Source organism: Onthophagus taurus, chromosome 8 (genome assembly GCF_036711975.1).
Source record: "Onthophagus taurus isolate NC chromosome 8, IU_Otau_3.0, whole genome shotgun sequence".
In the NCBI taxonomy this organism is placed as follows: Eukaryota; Metazoa; Arthropoda; class Insecta; order Coleoptera; family Scarabaeidae; genus Onthophagus; species Onthophagus taurus.
Genome location: NC_091973.1, coordinates 15,097,075 through 15,117,204, shown reverse-complemented (window position 1 = coordinate 15,117,204; position 20,130 = coordinate 15,097,075). Strand labels below are relative to the sequence as shown.

The 20,130-nt window shown below is 33.7% G+C and overlaps 1 long non-coding RNA gene across 1 annotated transcript; it reads right to left on the bottom strand.

Annotated features, from left to right (window-relative positions):
- Positions 1 to 16,428: 16,428 nt before the first annotated feature.
- Positions 16,429 to 17,521, bottom strand: LOC139431119 (uncharacterized). The gene is made up of 3 exons (XR_011641432.1): positions 17,074 to 17,521; positions 16,858 to 16,982; positions 16,429 to 16,495 (listed from the first exon to the last, which is right to left on the bottom strand). It is a non-coding gene; the product is annotated as an uncharacterized lncRNA (long non-coding RNA).
- Between the last annotated feature and the right edge of the window lie 2,609 nt (positions 17,522 to 20,130).

Below are 20,130 nucleotides of genomic sequence, written 5' to 3'. Positions count from 1 at the left end.
TATCGAAATTAATAAAATGTGAATTGGGTTGCATAAACGGGAGATGATAAGGTGATAAGATATCTTTTTCGGAATTTCTACAAATCGGGTGGAAACTGTAACGTATCGAAGTAGTGTGGGAAGTATACTCGGATATGTTTAATTTTCGGTAATATTTCGGGATTTTCGGTTTTTGAATTATAAAAATAATGTAACTTCGTTACACATCCCCTTTTGTTCGGATAAAAAAAAATGTAAGCGTTTTTTTTTCTTCTTTAACGCTGGAACTTAGTTAGTGAACCTAACTGTTTGGCGGTACGGTCAGAATTCAAAAGAAGATGATAAATTCTCGGAAATGAAAAAGATAAAATAATGAATCATTCGGTTATTAAAATAAATGAAACAAAATTCGGGGAATAAGACCTAAAAATAAACGGAGAGAAAAAAAATGAATGCGGTTATCTAAACCCAAAGAAAAATTAAAAGAAAATAAAAATCATGGACGACTATGTACCAAAAAAAAATATTTCAGTCTTTCTTGTCGGTATCCTCCATACCTTGCAGGAGCTGCAATACATGTTCTGTAGAAGAGAAAAGTTATTACTCTATACCTTGCAGGAGCTGCAATACATGTTCTGTAGAAGAGAAAAGTTATCACTCCATACCTTGCAGGAGCTGCAATACATGTTCTGTAGAAGAGAACAGTTATTACTTGTAATTTCAAGGCAAATTATTTTATAGGGAAGACTGGTGGCGGATAACAGCACAACACAACGGATTATATTACGGTAATTAACGGGGAACGGTGGCTCTGGCGGTTCGGCCATCCCGGGCTGTTAGAAGCTGCCGAATTCTTCCTGTCTTCCCCTCCAGTCTGAACCTTTTTAGTGCGTTGGTATAGGCGGAAGTCAGTGGTTCGCCGCTAAGGATCGCCTCCGCCAAATCCGCATCAGTCAAAGAGACCCCGATCTCTTTCGGTTCGGTGTTTTGTTTGATCGGGTTATCGTCAGAGGAGGGAGTGTTCAGGGTATTTAAATCGGTGACAGAAGTTGACGGGGAAGGTTCAAATGGCTCTGTGCCGTTCAAATTCAACCGTGAGAGTAATATCTGACACGGCATTATCACCCTCTTCCTCCTCTTGGCCTCGATTCTTCCCTGGAGCTCTTTGGCGATCTCCTTGGCCCTCTCTTCCCTCTGAGTTTCCCAACTCCTCTGCCTCGCCCGGTCGATGGTCGGATCCATTGCAAATTGCGGCTCGCCTTTCGGTCGTTGTACCCTTTTCGGCATCTAGAGTACGGTAAATATTCGGTTTTAGATCTTTGACATGGACTCGGTAGGATCGGTTTCCACAGACATTTTGGACTTCATATACAACGGGTGATAGGATGCGAGACACCACATAAGGACCGGAGTATTTCGGAGCTAGTTTCGCCGCAAAACGTTTCTGTTGGGACGAGAGATGATGTGCTCTCTTCATTACTAGTTCTTTTAATTTCGGTCGCCAGTCTCGTCTTCGGAGGTTATAATAATGGCTTTGTTCGTTAAACCCTCGGGCTATGCTCATTCGGACAAAATCGCTAATGTCCTTCATTTTCTGAAATTTTGAGGCATGTAAAGTTCGGTCATGTCTCATGTCTTCATTTTCCAATTCCTTTGACTCTGGTTCATTTATCCGGTAAAGACCTTTCGGGACTTCTAATTCTCTTCCAAAGTTTAAAAATACTGGGGAATATCCGGTAGTGTCGTGTTTTGCGGTATTGATTGCGAAGACCAAATCGGGTAAAAATCCATCCCATAATTTGTGATTCTCTTCATAAATGGTGCATAAAATGGACGTCGAAGAGGATGTTTTATAATTGCCAGTTCCATATTCTAATTACTCAATGAAGAAATCAAAAAAAAAACGAAAGTGGAGGTCAGAAAATTCTATAGTGCAACTAGAATGATCACCGACTTACAAGTCGAAAAAGAGAGTGGTTTATTCAACAACTTTACCAAAATGTCTAGTGAAGACTTTGAGTGGCTGTTGAATGAAATTGGACCTGAAATATGTAACCAAAATACTAATTATCGTGAAGCTATTCCAGCAATTGAAAGATTAACCATAACCTTACGATTTTTGATTTTTCTTCCGGAGACTCCTACAGCAGCCTTTCATATCTTTTTAAAGTTTCTAAGCAAGCAATATCTTTAATAGTTCCAGAAGTGCGTGAAGTTATTATAAAGGCTTTGAAGTATTGCATTCGGGTAAGTGAAGTTATATAAAAACGCTTATTAATGGTATTTCTGTATTTATTATGTAAACAGTTATCTTAAATGTATGTCAACTTAATTTAGCATTATAAAATCGAGTTAAGAGAACTGTTAGTACTATTACTGCTATGATCTACGTCTTGCGCGAAATTTTGTCTTGTATATTGTATAAGTGTTGGAGCTTGTGAAAGCGGCCGCGCCGGCAGTGAAGTTGTATCATATTGATATGGAGACTCCCATGGAGCTGGCGGAGACTGTATTGGGGAAGCCACGTAATGCCTATGACTGCTCTCATATTTACCCATGTCTGCCTCAAAAATCATATTCCCAATTAGGTGTTCAATAACATTTTTTGTGTGCTGTGTGTACAGGGTGTCCCAATTTCGATGTCCGCATAGGCTATCTCCGAAACTAAAAGAGATAGAAAAAAAGTAGCTTACATGTCATGATCTTGTTTTTCGAGAAAATCGAAGACGATAGCTGTCCGAAAACTCCGAACAGCTATCGTCTTTTGTTTTCGCTCTATCGGCAAAAACTGAAAATTTTGCGAAAATGACATTCGCGAATATCTCATTTATTTTCAAAGATGGAGTATTATAAATAAGACATTATATGGGCAACTTTTTACGAAGAATTCAGTGGCGTAGGTAGAATTTTTTTCCCATCTTTTATTTTCGAGATTTTAGACGTAACTTTATTTTTTTAAATGAAACCCATAGTTGGCTACGACCTAAAATAATTTGTTATTTTCTTCTGATAACAAATATATATAGTTTGTGGGGTATATTTCTTATAGTTATTGAATAATTAACAACAATTCATTTTGTTCTATCTAAAACTAATGTTTGTATTTAAAAGTTAATGTTGCTATGGTGATAACCATACATACTATGATGGAACATGATGTATCAAATAATTGCCAAAGTTTGTATTTAAAAATTCCATAACAACTCTGGCATTATGTGCTGGTACGATGCACCAGCATGTTAGGTGTCAAAGTATAACAAAACTAAATAAAACTTTACAATGAATTTCGAAAATTATGAAAAATGTAACATGATGGAATGCTATATGTTAGCAGATAAGAATGCGACGTTACCCGCGGAATTATATTTCACAAGGTATCCGGAAAGAAGACAACCGAATGTAAGAACCTTCAGCCGGTTAGCAGAAAATTTAATAGATTTTTGGTTCTTTCCCAAACCACGTGCAAAAACATACCAAAATGACCTGCAAGAGGATGAAGTCAATGTGTTGGCTTCACTTGCAATAAATCCATCAACATCTTGCAGAGAAATTGAACAAGACGTTTGACCCAAAAGCCGCTGCTCCCGAATATGAAAGAAAAATATGTATAAACCATACAAAGCGGGACTAACTCATTATTTACGTGCCGGAGATGTCAATCTAAGATTAGAATTTTGTAGATGATATTTAGAAAAAATAAATAATCTGCTGTTTGTTCAAAATGTCATCTGGATCAATCTCTGAGTGTTCAAAGAAGGTTGGGTTTCCATGTATGGTGTGCCCTTTTAGATAATAGAATTTTGGCATATAGTATCTACCATAAAAACTTAAACTCAGGTAAATACCTCAATATATTAAGGCAGCACATTGAGCCTTTGGTCGACAATTTGCCATTGAGACATATTTACTCAAATGATATATTTTCAATATGACGGAGCACCAGCACATAATGCCAGAGTTGTTAGTGAATTTTTAAATACTACTACAAACTTTGGTAATAATTGGAAACAATGTTTTCCATCATGGTATGGTTATCACCATAACAACATTAAGTTTTAAATACATACAATAGTATTAGAAAGAACAAAAAAAATGAATACATTATGTTCCATCATAGTATGTATGGTTATCACCATAGCAACATTAACTTTTAAATACATATATTAGTTTTAGATAGAACAAAATGAATTTTTGTTAATTATTCAATAACTATAAGAAATATACCACACAAACTATATATATTTGTTATCAGAAGAAAATAACAAATTATTTTAGGTCATAGCCAACTATGGTTTCCATTTAAAAAAATAAAGTTACGTCTAAAATCTCGAAAATAAAAGATTTACTTTATTTTTTATTCGGGATGCAAACGGGACAAGCCCAGCGAAGCATCCACTAAAAATATACAATATTATAAACTAAAAACAAGAATTTAGCAGTAAGTAACAAAAAAACAAAAAAGATGGGAAAAAAGTTCTACCTACGCCACTGAATTCTTCGTAAAAAGTTGCCCATATAATGTTTTATTTATAATACTCCATCTTTAATAATAAGTGAGATATTCGCGATTGTCGTTTTCGCAAAATTTTCAGTTTTTGCTGATAGGGCGAAAACAAAAGACGATAGGAGTTTTCGGCATTAGCATTTTCTCGAAAAACGAGATCATGGCATGTAAGCTACTTTTTTTCTATCTCTTTTAGTTTCGGAGATAGCCTATGCGGACATCGAAATTGGGACACCCTGTACGATCGATGTTTGTTAGTAATATGCTCTCCAAACGTGGTGCTAGGATCCCTTTCGCTTCGTCTTTTAATTGCCTCCTATAAATTAATATAGGCTTCTTCAATGCGTTGATTGGACGAAGTCGCTTTAGACACTTTCAATCTCTTTGACGATTTAAATGTTTTGGTTGATTGTGTTGTAGATGTATCTGAATCATTTTCGTGTGCTGGTTCTTCCGTTGATTCGCTCTGAAACACATACATTATTTAGTTATTTATGTTAATACATTTTTTTTCTTATGCAGACGCCCTCAAATAGTAAAGAATGGAAACAAATTGCAGAAATGTTTGAACAGAAATGGAATTTTCCACATTGCATCGGTGCTCTAGATGGAAAGGATTGCCTGATACAAAATCCCATTCATGGAGGCAGTGACTATTTCAATTACAAATCTGATTTTAGTATCGTTTTGATGGGAATAGTGGCCGCAGATTATTGTTTTATATATGTAAGCGTAGGATCCCAAAGCAGAATATCGGATGGTGGTGTTTTCAGAAACACAAAATTTTACGAAAAACTGCAACAACACCAATTAGAATTGCCACCAGATACCGCTCTTCCTAATCGACAGATGGAGATTCCCTATACATTAGTTGCTGATGACGCTTTTCCTCTGCAAAAGCATATCATGAAATCTTATCAGGACATCAAGAAGCTGGGTCAATAAAAAGAGTATTTAACTACAGATTGAGTCGGGCACGCAGAGTTGTTGAAAATGCCTTTGGAATATTATCATCTGTGTTTAGAGTTCTTCGAAAACCTTTGCTTCTTCAGCCAGAACGGGCTTCTACCATAATAATTCTGTCTGTAATGTTTAAACTCTTCTTTTCATTTCTGTATGATTTCTTTATGGGTTTGGAGTGTAATTTATTTAAAATAACTTTTTTTCTTTACTTTCTTTATTTATTCTTACGACGACTACATTACAGGTCTAAGATTATCTTACTTCTAATTACCAATATAACAATCACAATTTATTTGTTGAATTGGCGAATATCGCACTCCTCGCACAAATATGCCTACTCGTGCGTTTTTTTGAGTTTATTGACTTGATTAATTATTGTGCAATATTCGCCAACTACAAATACTTTACTTTCCATTACACCTTCCTCGCTAACAGAAGAGAATAATAACTATCGCGAATATTATTATTTTCTTTCTTCAACGTTAATTTGAGGTTTCTTTCCATTACACCTTCCTATTACATCTAATATTCTTAAATCTACGTCCCGGGTTTCTAATTTAAAACTAAATAACAACCAAATCTATTTAACTATGATATGGTTTTACGCGGTTTTTATGCACTTCCACAGTTTTATTTTTTACTTTAATAATTACATTGGGTGAATTTTCACGAATGACTTTCTAAGGTCCGATGTATAAAGGTTCTAATTTACTAACACCTTCACTTTTTAAGAGCATTTTATCATTAAACTTATATCTAACACTATTAATACTATTATCTATCCTAAGTTTTCTTTTATTTTTTTGATTCAATGAGGTTATTTCGCACATCGTCCCAAGCGCTTTGTAAGCGAAATTTTAATTCTGTTGGGTAATCGTTGAAATTATATATGGGATCAATTTTTGTTAATAAATTTGACGGTAAATTACATTTTTTCCCAAATACCAACTCATACGGCGTATATTTCGTCTCCGTATGCACTGTATTATTAAATGAAAAGCACCAAAAGGGCACCCATGTACTCCATGTATATGGAAATTTATTTGTTTGTTTATTTAAAAGTTTTGCGGACTCTTTAAAGACATTTGCCAGAAATTCTTTACCCTGATCTGTAACAATTTCCGTTGGAATGCCTAATTTTAAAATGAAATTATTTACGAAAGACTGTGCTACCGTTAAGGCTTCCTTGTTTATCAATGGGTAAGCTTCTACGAATTTAGTTAGTTCACATTGTATTGTTAAGATGTATCTATTATCATCGTTATCCTGAACAAGTGGACCCACCAAATCCAAATAAATTTTTTGAAACGCCGACAAAGAAGTAGTGGTGATTGACAAAGGTTCCACATTAGGTTTTGAATGCTTGTACCTTTGGCAATCATCACACCTCTTCACGAAGTTAGATACATCATTTCTCAGATTTTCCCAAAAATAATATTTTTTGATGTTAGCGTACATTCGATTAATTCCTGAATGTCCTCCGGTAGGAAGCAAATGAAAATCGTTAAGGATTAATTGACGCGTTTGTTTACATTTAATTCTTTCTGCTTTAGCAATAACGCAAATTTTTATATTGTATTGTTGAAGCTTTATCGATGCTTTTGAAAATAGAGCAAGTAATTTCTCATTTTGTTCACATTTATACACGTACAATTTTGGAATTACGTATTTTCTACAAATATCATTCAAGTGGTTCAACTCTGCGTCTAGGGCAGAAGCTGATAGACAACTTTTCATATAAATTACTTTTATTTTGATATCATAATATATAGGGTGTTCCGGTGACTCGGGGCATAAAATTAACCTCATATACTAGAGCAAAAATGATGACGATTCGTGAAGAAAAATTAGTATAAAAGTCTTCAAATGGCCAAGATATGGGCCATCAAAGTGCAGAAATTTTAACACATTTTTCTAAATATTTTCTATACCATTTATGATAGAGCGTTGAAATTTGGTACAGGGTACACAAATATCAAGCAAAATCATTGAACCAATTTTGACTTTGATCGGGCAGCGGCAACCATGCTATACAGGCTGTCCCTAAAATTTGTTTGCTCAGAACGTTTTTGTTCGCTCGTAACCCTACATTTATTTTTGTACTTTTTAATAGAAAATTCATTTTATAAACTTTTATCACTCTTTGAAAATTTTGATATCAAAATTGGTTCAATGATTTTGCTTGATATTTGTTTACCCTGTACCAAATTTCAACGCTCTACCATAAATGGTATTGAAAATATTTAGAAAAATGTGTTAAAATTTCTGAACTTTGATGGCCCATATCTTGGCCATTTGAAGACTTTTATAATAATTTTTTTTCACAAATCGTCATCATTTTTGCTCTAGTATATGAGGTTAATTTTATGCCCCCAGTCACCGGAACACCCTGTATAGTACCCAATTTAATTGTTTTTATTTAAGTACGTTTTATTATTTAATTCTCGAATTTCTACCGAATTGAGGGGCGGTTTCAATACTTCAACAATGCTAGGATGGCCAGTCCCGTCATTGCTTTCATCAATTGAAGATCCTCTAAAACGAGTAGACAAATTTAAATTTTTCTTACTTTGTGCTCTGGTAACTATAAAAACATTATTTGCTAATTCTTTTAAATCGTTTGAATCAATTTTAATTCTTGATAAAGCATCAGCAGGTGCGTTATCTTTTCCCTTCACAAAATTCACCTCGAAATCAAATTCCTCCAGTACCAACCTAAATTTTGTTAGTCTAGACGACGGATTATTCATACCAAACAAATATACTAATGGTCGATGGTCTGTGTATATTTGAAATTTACGTCCAAAAAGGTAAGGTCGAAAATGTTTCACTGACCAAACAATAGTTAAAAGTTCTTTTTCGATAGTGGCATAATTAATTTCGGATTTGTTTAGGGCTCTGCTGGCGTATGCAATTGGTTTATTGTTAGAATTACATAAAACTGCCCCAATTGCATAACCAGAAGCGTCCGTCCTTAGAATAAATTCATTTTCCGGGGAGAAGTTCGGATATTGCAATAAGGGTGGATTTATTAGATATTGTTTAAGTGTTTCAAATGACGATTGACAATCTTCATCCCAAACAAATTTGACTGCCTTCCGAGCTAATCTGTTTAAAGGTGTAACGATTTCCGCAAAATTTTTAATAAATTTCCTGTAATAGTTAACAAACGCTACGAATCGTTTTGTTTCGTCTGCTGACTTAGGAATCGGATAATTTCTTATTACACTGATTTTCAAAGCTTTTTCAAAGATTCTGGAGAAGATACTAAAACAGCAACTTGTGGAATATCTTCATGAATTTAATTTACTTCCGGAATTTCAATCAGGTTTTAGAATGAGTTTTAGTACTACTACTTCAATGATGGCGCTTATGGATGAGTTGATTACTGCGATTGATCGGGTAACGTTGCTATTCTCACTCTGCTAGACTTTAGTCGTGCATTTGATACTGTGAATTATACCATTCTTTTGTCGATTCTTTCGTCAATTGGCTTTGATTCGACTGCTCTAAACTTAATTAGTGCATATCTGAATGGTAGATCACAGACGGTTGTTATTGATGGGGTGACATCCGAGTGTCGTGAGGTTATCTCCGGGGTTCCACAGGGCTCTATTCTGGGACCGATTTTGTTCTCCATTTATACAGCTCATCTTTTTGATCGGATTCAACATGGTACACAGTATGTTTACGCGGATGATACGCAGTTGGTTCACTCCTTTCATCCCTCCCAATGGCGGGAGGCTATTCGTCGCATCAATACTGATCTCCATTGTGTTTATGAGGCATCCACTGCACACTGTCTGAGGATCAATCCTGATAAATCGGCGGTCATGATCTTTGGGAATACAAAATTCACTTCAAAAGTGGCTCGGCCCATTGGTATTGTCATGAATGGTACGAAATTACCTGTAGTTGATAGTCATAAAAGTCTCGGTTTGGAAATTGATAGTTCTTTTAGATATTCGTCTCAGGTCAGTAAATATGTTAAAAACGCTTATTTCGCCCTCAGGCTACTTTTTCCGCATAGGTCTTACTTACCCATAGATAATTACTTACCCATGTCAAGCGGATGTTATGCGATGCTCTTGTTTTGTCTCAATTTAATTACATGGTTCCTGTATACCATCCAGCGTTAACTGCTTTTGATTCAAATAGAATCCAAAAAATTCAAAACTGCTGTTTACGTTTTATTTATGGCATACGAAAATATGATAAGATATCTCATAAGTTAGTTGACGCTGGATGGTTGTCGATGGGGAACAGAAGAGTGCTTCAGACATTGGTGGTTTATCATAAACTAATGTTGAGTAAGACTCCAAGTTATTTATATAGGAAGATTAATTTTAGAAGTAACGTTCATAATCGATTGACTAGGTTTATTTCCTTTATTTCTCCACCTGTCCATCGCACGAGTTTGTTTGAGAGATCTTTCTCATACCATGTTTACAAATCCTATAACCTTATTTCGATGGCTGATAGGAAGTTAAGTGTATCGACGTACAGGTCTCGGTTATTTGAAAGATTATTCAGATGTCAGTGTGCTTCTCTGTTGCAAGGGGTCCCGATATCGAGTTGCGTTGCGCATGTCACGGAATCGAGTTTAGTTAATTAGTTTATTATTTACAACTAATTTAAAAATTTTTTTTTTTTTTGTGTTTGTTACGTCTTCAATTATTAATGTTTAATACCTCTTTTTGTTATCGAGGTCCAGATGGAAGAACAGGATTTTATTTTCCTGAATCTGCGCCTCGTGAATTGCTTGCCGCACTATGCTATAATAGCTCTCTTTTGTTTAGATAGTTTTATTTTGTATCTTTTTTTTTCTTTCGAATCATTTATTGTTTTTATTTTTGGTTATATTATCTTGCTACATTATATTGTTTTATTTCTGTAATTGCTGTGTGGTTTGGCAATAAAGTCTATTATTATTATTATTATTATTCGGATCTGGTTGAATACCTTCTGCAGAAATATAATGTCCTAAATACAAAACTTCTTTTTTTAAAAATTTACATTTTGTCGGATTAAGTTTTAAATTAACTTGACGCAATTTCTCAAGAACTTTCTGGTTATGGTTCTGTAATCCATTTCCGAATACAATTAGGTCATCTAAGTATACAAAGCAAGATTCAAAATTTAACCCAGACATGGCTATTGTCATTGCCCTTGAAAATGAACTCGAGCTGGTTTTTAAACCCATAGGAAGCCTAGTCATCTGAAACTGACCCTTATTGGTTGTGAAAGCTGTATACTTTCTGCTTTCTTTATCAAGCTCGATTTGATAATAACCTTGGGAAAGGTCTAAATGCGAAAAATAAACTGCTCCGGCTAATGAATCCAAAATCTCGGTTATGTTTGGCAATGGAAATCGGTCATCCTCTATGTTTTTATTTAAAAGTCTATAATCTATGACAACTCTCCACTTTTTTTCTCCGTTGGAATCTGATTTCTTGGGAACAATTAAAAGAGGTGAGGACCAACTTGATTTGGTTTCCTCAATAACACCCTCGTTCAACATTTTATCAATTTGCTTGTCGATTTCTACCTTTTGGCTATGAGGTAACCGATACGGTTTAACATATATTGGTTGTACGTTTTGTTTTAATCGAATATTTTCTTTGAGAATGTTTGTCACGCTTATGGGATCGTTTTCTAATAGAAAAGTGACTGCGTATTTTGCGCAAATTTTTTGTATTGACGTCTTTTCTTCCTTGTTTAATTCTTTAACGTCTATTAAATCTAATACTTTGTTAACCCTATCTAACGTAATTTCATTGCAATCGAAAGAATATAATTCAAAATTATTTAATTTAGAAGTGCACGGTCTAAAATTTCTAATTTTAACATCATTATCGTTTGTGTTTAAAATACGAACAGGTATGACGTGTGATTTAGGTTTCGCAATAACACCAGCTGTGAAAACTCCTTCCGCAATTTTGCAAGGTAAGACAGCACAATCATCAGGATCATCGACCCAACAATATTTTATTATTTCGCAACGCGAAGGAATTGTGGTATAATTTTCATATATTGATTCTAATGGAATACTAATTTGTTTTGAATCATGCCAAATAAACATTACCAAAAGACAATAGCTGTTCGGAGTTTTCGGCATTCGCATTTTCTCGAAAAACGAGATCATGGCATGTAAGCTACTTTTTTTCTATCTCTTTTAGTTTCGGAGATAGCCTATGCGGACATCGAAATTGGGACACCCTGTACGTTCGATGTTTGTTAGCAATATGCTCTCCAAACGTGGTGCTAGGATCCCTTTCGCTTCGTCTTTTAATTGCCTCCTGTAAATTAATATAGGCTTCTTCAATGCGTTGATTGGACGAAGTCGCTTTAGATATTTTCAATCTCTTTGGTGATTTAAATGTTTTGGTTGATTGTGGTGTAGATGTATCTGAATCATTTTCGTGTGCTGGTTCTTCCGTTGATTCGCTCTGAAACACATACATTATTTAGTTATTTATGTTAATACATTTTTTTTCTTATGCAGACGCCCTCAAATAGTAAAGAATGGAAACAAATTGCAGAAATGTTTGAACAGAAATGGAATTTTCCACATTGCATCGGTGCTCTAGATGGAAAGGATTGCCTGATACAAAATCCCATTCATGGAGGCAGTGACTATTTCAATTACAAATCTGATTTTAGTATCGTTTTGATGGGAACAGTGGACGCAGATTATTGTTTTATATATAATAATATCGGATGGTGGTGTTTCCAGAAACACAAAATTTTACGAAAAACTGCAACAACACCAATTAGAATTGCCACCAGATACCGCTCTTCCTAATCGACAGATGGAGATTCCCTATACATTAGTTGCTGATGACGCTTTTCCTCTTCAAAAGCATATCATGAAACCTTATCAGGACATCAAGAAGCTGGGTCAATAAAAAGAGTATTTAACTACAGATTGAGTCGGGCACGCAGAGTTGTCGAAAATGCCTTTGGAATATTATCATCTGTGTTTAGAGTTCTTCGAAAACCTTTGCTTCTTCAGGCAGAACGGGCTTCTACCATAATAATTACTTGTGTCTACTTACATAATTTTTTAAGGAAGAGCAAACTTTCCAGGCAAACATATTCTCCCAGAGAAACTTTTGCTCATGATGAAAACGGACATATCACATTGGGTACATGGACAAGAGAGAATGACGAAGATCCACTGACTTCATTTTTACCATTATCTAACATACCGCGCAGATCTGCCCTTACTAATGAACGAATACGTAATGAATTTACGGAATATTTTTCCTCAATTGGTCAAGTTCCATGGCAAAATAATTGTGGATAAAATTCAGAAGAGATATGTTATATTTATATACAAAGTTATTCTTTTCTTTTTACCATTTCTTAATAGCAAAAACATTCTCTTTTGTTGTAAAAAAATTAAATTTGTAATAATTTTGATTAAAAACAAAAAAAAAATAATGTCTGTTTTCTTTTAATTTAAGAAACCGGAAAATCATCTGCTAGAAGCACAGTTGGGTAGTATCCGGATACTTCTGTGTCCGGGTACAATATCCAAATACTTTTTGAGTATCCGATACTCTGTATCCGGATACTTATAGGAGAAATATAATAGTATAGGTGAAAAGATTAGGAGTCACTATAAGTAAAATATGGATGACAATATAGCAGTTTAACTAAGTCATTTTAAAAATATCCGAGAATGTATCCGAAAACTGCCTGAACTGATACATGTATCTGGATACTTTTATGGAGAAAATATCCGTGCTTTTTTAAAGAAGTATTCGGATACATTGTAAGTATCTGTACTCGAATACTTTTTTCCTGTATCCGATCCAGCTATGGCTAGAAGACTAATTAAAGTGAAATATGTATGCAAATATAAGTTCTTTTTTCTATTGTACTTACCATTGAATCAAATATTTGACACGGAGTAAATTTATCCAATAAAAATTTCATTTTCTCGAAAGCAAACCATTTTGACTTGTATATACATTTAGTTCCAACGCCTGATTTCTTACTCTCTTCGCATCGTTATCGCTCCCTTCAAAATGATGTCAATAAAGACTCAATTTTCTTCCTAACATCTTCAACATTGCAGTTGAAAATACCAGAAATTTCCTTCCACTCATCATTTCTTTTTGTCTTTAATTTATAATCTTTATGACTCACACAAATTCTTTAAAACGTGTTATGAGGTTTTATTAAAAGGAATTATTAAAAAATTCCAAATAGTGATAATAATAAAGTAATTAAAAAATTACAATTATATATAAATATAATTACGTATATATTGATATAAATAAAACAATAGATTAGGAGTATTACAATAAATAATTAAAACAAAAAAAAATCGTACATCCGAATCCCGATCCTGGGTTTCCTGCACAGGAGCGCGGCATTCATTCAGCGCTCTACGGAACACTTCTTCGCTTTATAGCTTATAACAACAACTCTCAAAAATCGTAACTTTAAAAAATTAATAACTCCCTTTAGAAGGGCCATTGGATCAAAAGCTCTGGGGGAACTTACTTATATTCAATATAGATTCACCATAAAAAAATTCATCAAAATTGGTGAAGAGTCAACTGCGATGTCTCCTTGTCAGTACTACACCCAACTACACCTAACCGTCGCTATTCAAAAATGTTAGGTTATGTTCGAAAGTTCGCGGTGTTTACGTGTCTAGCGTTCGGCGCCCGTCCACACCGCGTTCGCTTGTATTGCCCGATTCCTTTGAAGTTACCGCTACCCTTCGGTTTGCGAACGAACGACAACGAAAGTTCGTTGGCGTTCGCTAAACCGCCCTAACCGAGCCAACGAAGGCCAGCAAACCCCATTCGTTGGCGTTCGTTGGGCCGGTGTGTACGCGGCTTCAAAAGATCTTCCCTTGATAGTTCTTCGTACACAGGTTTCACTGCGTTGATACCATCATTGCCGATTGCTGGCTTGTGAGTTTCATCTGTTGAAATTTTATGATACAAAGTAGCCCAGATCTCTTTTTTCATGTCCTTCACGGAATCGCAATTTCTGCGAATAGCCAATCCATAATATAAGGAAAGTTCATCAATTAATTTTCCTGTTAATTTTCCTTTGCCTCCTAATCCGCGGGTGTTTCCTTTTAGATTTCGTAACCGTGTGCTCATTCGTTTCTGAACGTGATCGACGCATTCTTTTTTGGTTACTATTACACTGTTATAAGGCTGAGCGTCCATAATACCTTTGAAGGTTTTGCTGTGTCCGTCTCCTACGTAAAAACAGTAGGACTTCAAATTATGTTTTTCTTCGGATCATTGAAACATCTCTACGACGGAGTCCACTTCCATTTTTCCTGAAGATCCGACCTGGTTTATATCACATATTTCTTTATGATCTTCGACCAAATCTTGAAATTCCACAGTATCTTCTTTACCTTTCCAGTAACTACACTTTTTACAAATTTTTGACTTTACTTCAAGATCGACAATTGTGACCAGTACACCATCCGATCAATGTTGTCACACCAAGTAGAGATGAAAATCCTCTCTTTTTCCATGTGCCGTCACCGGAAACTGTTATTCCCCCAATTTGATTGTTTTGAATTGACAATTCTATTTCTTTGCTAAGAAAAACATCTGTCGCGCACGGCTCTTGTTGCAAGTGCAATTTACGCAATGACTTTATCATAGAAGGAATGGAAAACTGGTTTCGGTAAAGGCGCGTTCTAACGATTCAAGTTTAGTTGATCGACTAAAGTTTATCAACAAAACTTGAATACGACTTGAATAAAATTTTGTTCATACACTTCAATAGAAACTAATCGACCGTTTCAGTTTTAAAATGGCATCGAATGTAGTTGTGCGTGAATGTGTACAGATGACTGCAGTTTTGTTAATAGAAGAACTGAAAATAATTTTATGTAATATGAACAAAAGTCGTAAGAAACGTCGTTTTTGGGTGAGGCAGTGGATTTTAAGGAGAAATAATTTGGGAGCATCGGAAACCTTGCTGAAGAAGCTAGCATTAGAGGACAAAGACGAATATAGAAATTATTTAAGAATGTCTGAAGAAAAATTTGACGAACTGTTGTCGAAAGTTCATGATTGCATAAAGAAACAAGACACAGTGATGCGACAAGCAATCCCACCAAAATTAAAGCTGCAAGTAACTTTAAGATATTTAGCTACGGGGGATTCATTTTCCACGCTTGCTTCCGTATACCGAGTACCTAAAATTACCATTTCAAATTTTTTGGGAGAAGTTTGTACGGCAATATACGATACTTTGCAAGATTTTATTAAAGTAAGTATAAAAATGTATTTAATTTTAAAGTACAAAATTTAGTCTAAGACTTTTTAAAGCTTCGGTAACTATATTATATGACTCAAATCCTCCCGGCATTGTTGTCTATCGCACAATTGATTTGAAACCGACGACGACCAATATTCTCCGTCCATGTTGTTTGAAAGCGATGGCGATGGAGATGAATGATACTGAGAAGGTGAAAACGCTGGTGATGGAGTGTTCTGATATTGACAAGGTGGAAACCCAGATGATGTAGTTGCATTATACTGGAACTGTCTCAAGGCCTGCAATCGCTTTTGTCTTATTACACTTTCAGTTTTAGTCGTTTTAGCTGGACAGCGATATATTTCGCAAATATGTCGAATTCATCATCAACATTACTTTTATTTCTTTGCACTACTTCATCAAGTTTATCAATTGCTGCGCATATAGTTGAAATATTTTCATTTCCAGATATTTTCCGTTTACGGCTCAGAGGAACACGAAAGACATTTGTTGTCTTTGATTGTTTTTTAGTAGACTGATTGGCAGTTTCTGTCTTTTCTGAATGCATCACGTCCTTCTGTGTATTACCATTTTCAACAGTAACAGATGCAGGAAATACATTTTCATCTTGGGTTTCTGCTTCATTTTCGATGGTTTCGTTTTCAGCGTCATCAGGTTGTAAATTCTAAAAGAGAAATAGAACTATATTAATATAATAACCATATAAAAACTTCTAACTTGCGTTTATTTATATAAAGTCGTACTAGTTTCGGGTTACCCCATCATCAGCGACAACTATAAAGAGTACGAAAAATAAGATAACAATCAAAAAGTGATAAATATAATAGAGTGATGCTAACTCGATGAAAAATAATAAACAATTTTTTTTTTTTTTAGTATAAAATAAATTTTTGTTGAAATAAAAGTTAGAAGTTAAGTTAAAATATAAGACGTTCAAAGAATTTATTTAAAAAAACGCGAAAAAACCTTAAACTAATCTTAAATCGAACTATATAACAAAATTAATCTAAACTTAGAGGCAAGAAACAATCACAATGGAAAACTTTTTATGGAAAAATTTTTTTAAATTTAAATAGAGTTGACCACGAGGAAAATGAGGAAAAGTGAAAAAAATCAAAAAACTGAAAAATACTTACAGTCAATGAAGCTATAAAAGGTGCAGACTGGAAATCAAGAGAAAGTAAAGCATTTTGCTATCTGATGGATAAACAAAATGAAGATAAAGTTGAAAATACAAATGGCGACGTTAAAAATGTGGAATCTAAAAATAATAAAAAAGGGGAAAAATGAAAACCTTTAAAAAATTAAAAGGGCCAAAATAAAAAATAAAGTATAAAAATGAATAAACTTACGTTAAAAAATTAGAAATTCGAATAAATCTTTAAGATCGTATTAAAGATGTGTTGGTGGGATGAGATGAGGCGAGACTGAGGAAATCAAGCCAGAGCAATTGTTAAACTGGATAAGAGAGATAAAAATAAAAGAGAAAAAGATGAGGGAAATAATCGCTCTGTGAAAAAATTTAAAATTTAAAACATAAAGAAAAAGAGTTTTAGAATGTAAATTATTTAGATTGAAGGTATGTGAATATAGGTTTGTATAAATTCTGAATTTGGTCATTAAGCAAAGTAAAGTTATTATTATTATTATGTCTATGGATTTCTAACAATTCCAATAGATCAAGTCTATAGCTTTTTTGGCATTTATGAGTAAGTGAAACATTATCAAAATTAATGTTATGTCCCGTTTCAACTCTATGTTTGTAAATATTTGATTGAATTTTAGTTTTGTGTTCATTAATTCTGTTTTTCAGTCTACGGCCAGTTTGACCCACATAAATTCCGTAAACTCTCCTTGAGAACATCAAATTGTTTATAATGATAATTGGATAAAAGTTTAAGAAGAGAATTACTGTTAGAAAAGGCTAAGGTTATATTAAATTTTTTGAAAATATGTTTAGACTCCATAGTAATATGATTGAAAGAAATGGGTTTATAAATGGAAATGTTATCAGTTTTAGTGAATAAAGGATCTTTTTGTTGTTGTATTTTATTATGTAATTTACTAATGATATTAGAAGGAAAACCGAAATGATAAGCTAAGTTATAGATATAATTAAATTCCTTTATTCTGTTGATCTCTGATAAAGGGTAATTAAGGGCTCTATTAATCAAGTATCTGAAATTAGCTAATTTATGTGACATGGGGTGGGCAGAATCAAATGGAATTGTGGTAGGAATAACTGTTGGCTTCCTAAAAATGTCATAAGTAATGGAATCAGAGTTATCTCTGGTAACAGTAAGATCAAGAAAGTTGAGAGTTTTATTCTCTTCAATTTCTAGTGTAAAGTTAAGGTTAGGAAATAAGCTGTTAAGGTAGTTATGAAAATCGTTTAGCTCGGCAGCACTCCCCTCCCAAACACAAAAGACATCATCCACATATCGAATCCATTTATAAGTATGGTTTTGAAAAGGATTATTGTTGTTAATTATATATTTATTTTCAACATGATCAAGGAAGATGTCTGAGAGAAGACCGGACAAGGGCATGCCCATAGGAAGTCCTTCACTGATATGGTAAAATTCATTGTTAAAAGAACAATAGTTTTGAGACACGACATGTTTAAGTAATTTATTTAAATGTTCTGTAGTATTATTATTATTGAAAAAATCTTTAAAAATTTTAGAAACTAGGTTTAAAGTAAAATCAATTGGGACATTGGAATACAAATTTGTTACATCAAAGGATATTAGGATTCTATTTTTATAATTTAAATGTTCAGTTTGTTCAATGAATTATTAATCGAGAATTTAGGTTTGAAATTTATAGTTTTGAAAATCTTTAGTAAAAAACATGATATCTTTTCTGTGGGTGAGTTATTAAATGAAGTGATAGGCCGAATGGGCATGTTTATCTTATGTAGTTTGGGAAGCGAGTACAACCTAGGTATAGTAGGGTTCATGTGAATAAAAAGTGAACTATTAAAAAAAGTTTGGTTCTGCAGAGAGGGTGTGTATTCAATCAGAGTCTCCTTACATTGGTTTATTATTTCTCTGGTCTTTCGTATAGTTCTCTCAAGTGGGTTGATGTTAAGTTTGACATAGCTGTTTGCTAACATAAAATCATGAGTTTTATCAATGTAATCACTCTTACTAATAATCACAACGCCGGCGCCCTTGTCAGCTTTAACTAAAATACCATCACCCTTATCGAGTTTTGCTTTTATGCTTTTTATGATCTTCCACTGTGAAGAGTTAAAATTATTTTTATCTTTATTTTTACTTTTACTAAATTTCTGTTGAATCTCTTTCTTTTTAACAAATGATATTAATTGATTTTTAATCTCATCGAATTCGGGTTGGTTTTTTATGATGACATCAAAATCAACAGCGATATCAGTTAAATTAGGTTTACTAGAAAGAGCAAACTTATAACCCTTCTCAATGAGAGTAACCTCTTCTTCGGTGAAGGTGATGTTAGTTAAGTTGGTGAATTGTGATTTTTTGTTTAAACTATTAAATTGTTTTTCTTTGTAATCATCAGTCCTGACCTTATCCCTATCTTTCCTTAAACTATCTATCTTCCTCATTTTCCTACGTAGATCGTCTCTCTTCGTGATGTTGGCCTCGTTGATGGATTCTTGGATTATTTCATCCAATTCTATGTAATGGAGATTCTTGCTAAGGGTTCTCTGTGTTCTTGCCATTTGTTCGTATGTGATGTTTTGCCTCTTGTAGTGTCGCCTCCTCTCATCCCGCAGTATATTTCTAATGATGTTACGTTTAGTTGTTTCTTTGAGTATGTTACATTTTAACTTCGCAAAATTTGGTATTAAATCTTCTTTTATACAAATATTAATGAATTTTTAGATAGCAAAATGCTTTACTTTCTCTTGATTTCCAGTCTGCACCTTTTATAGCTTCATTGACTGTAAGTATTTTTCAGTTTTTTGATTTTTTTCACTTTTCCTCATTTTCCACGTGGTCAACTCTATTTAAATTTAAAAAACTTTTTCCATAAAAAGTTTTCCATTTTGATTGTTTCTTGCCTCTAAGTTTAGATTAATTTTGTTATATAGTTCGATTTAAGATTAGTTTAAGGTTTTTTCGCGTTTCTTTAAATAAATTTTTTGAACGTCTTATTTTTAACTTAATTTCTAACTTTTATTTCAACAAAAATTTATTTTATACTAAAAAAAAAAAAATATATTTTTTATCGAGTTAACATCACTCTATTATATTTATCACTTTTTGATTGTTATCTTATTTTTCGTACTCTTTATAATTGTCGCTGATGATGGGGTAACCCGAAACTAGTACGGCTTTATATAAATAAACGCAAGTTAGAAGTTTTTATATAGTTTTTATTTGATCATTATTCTTGCAACATGGATAACTCTTTCAATTATA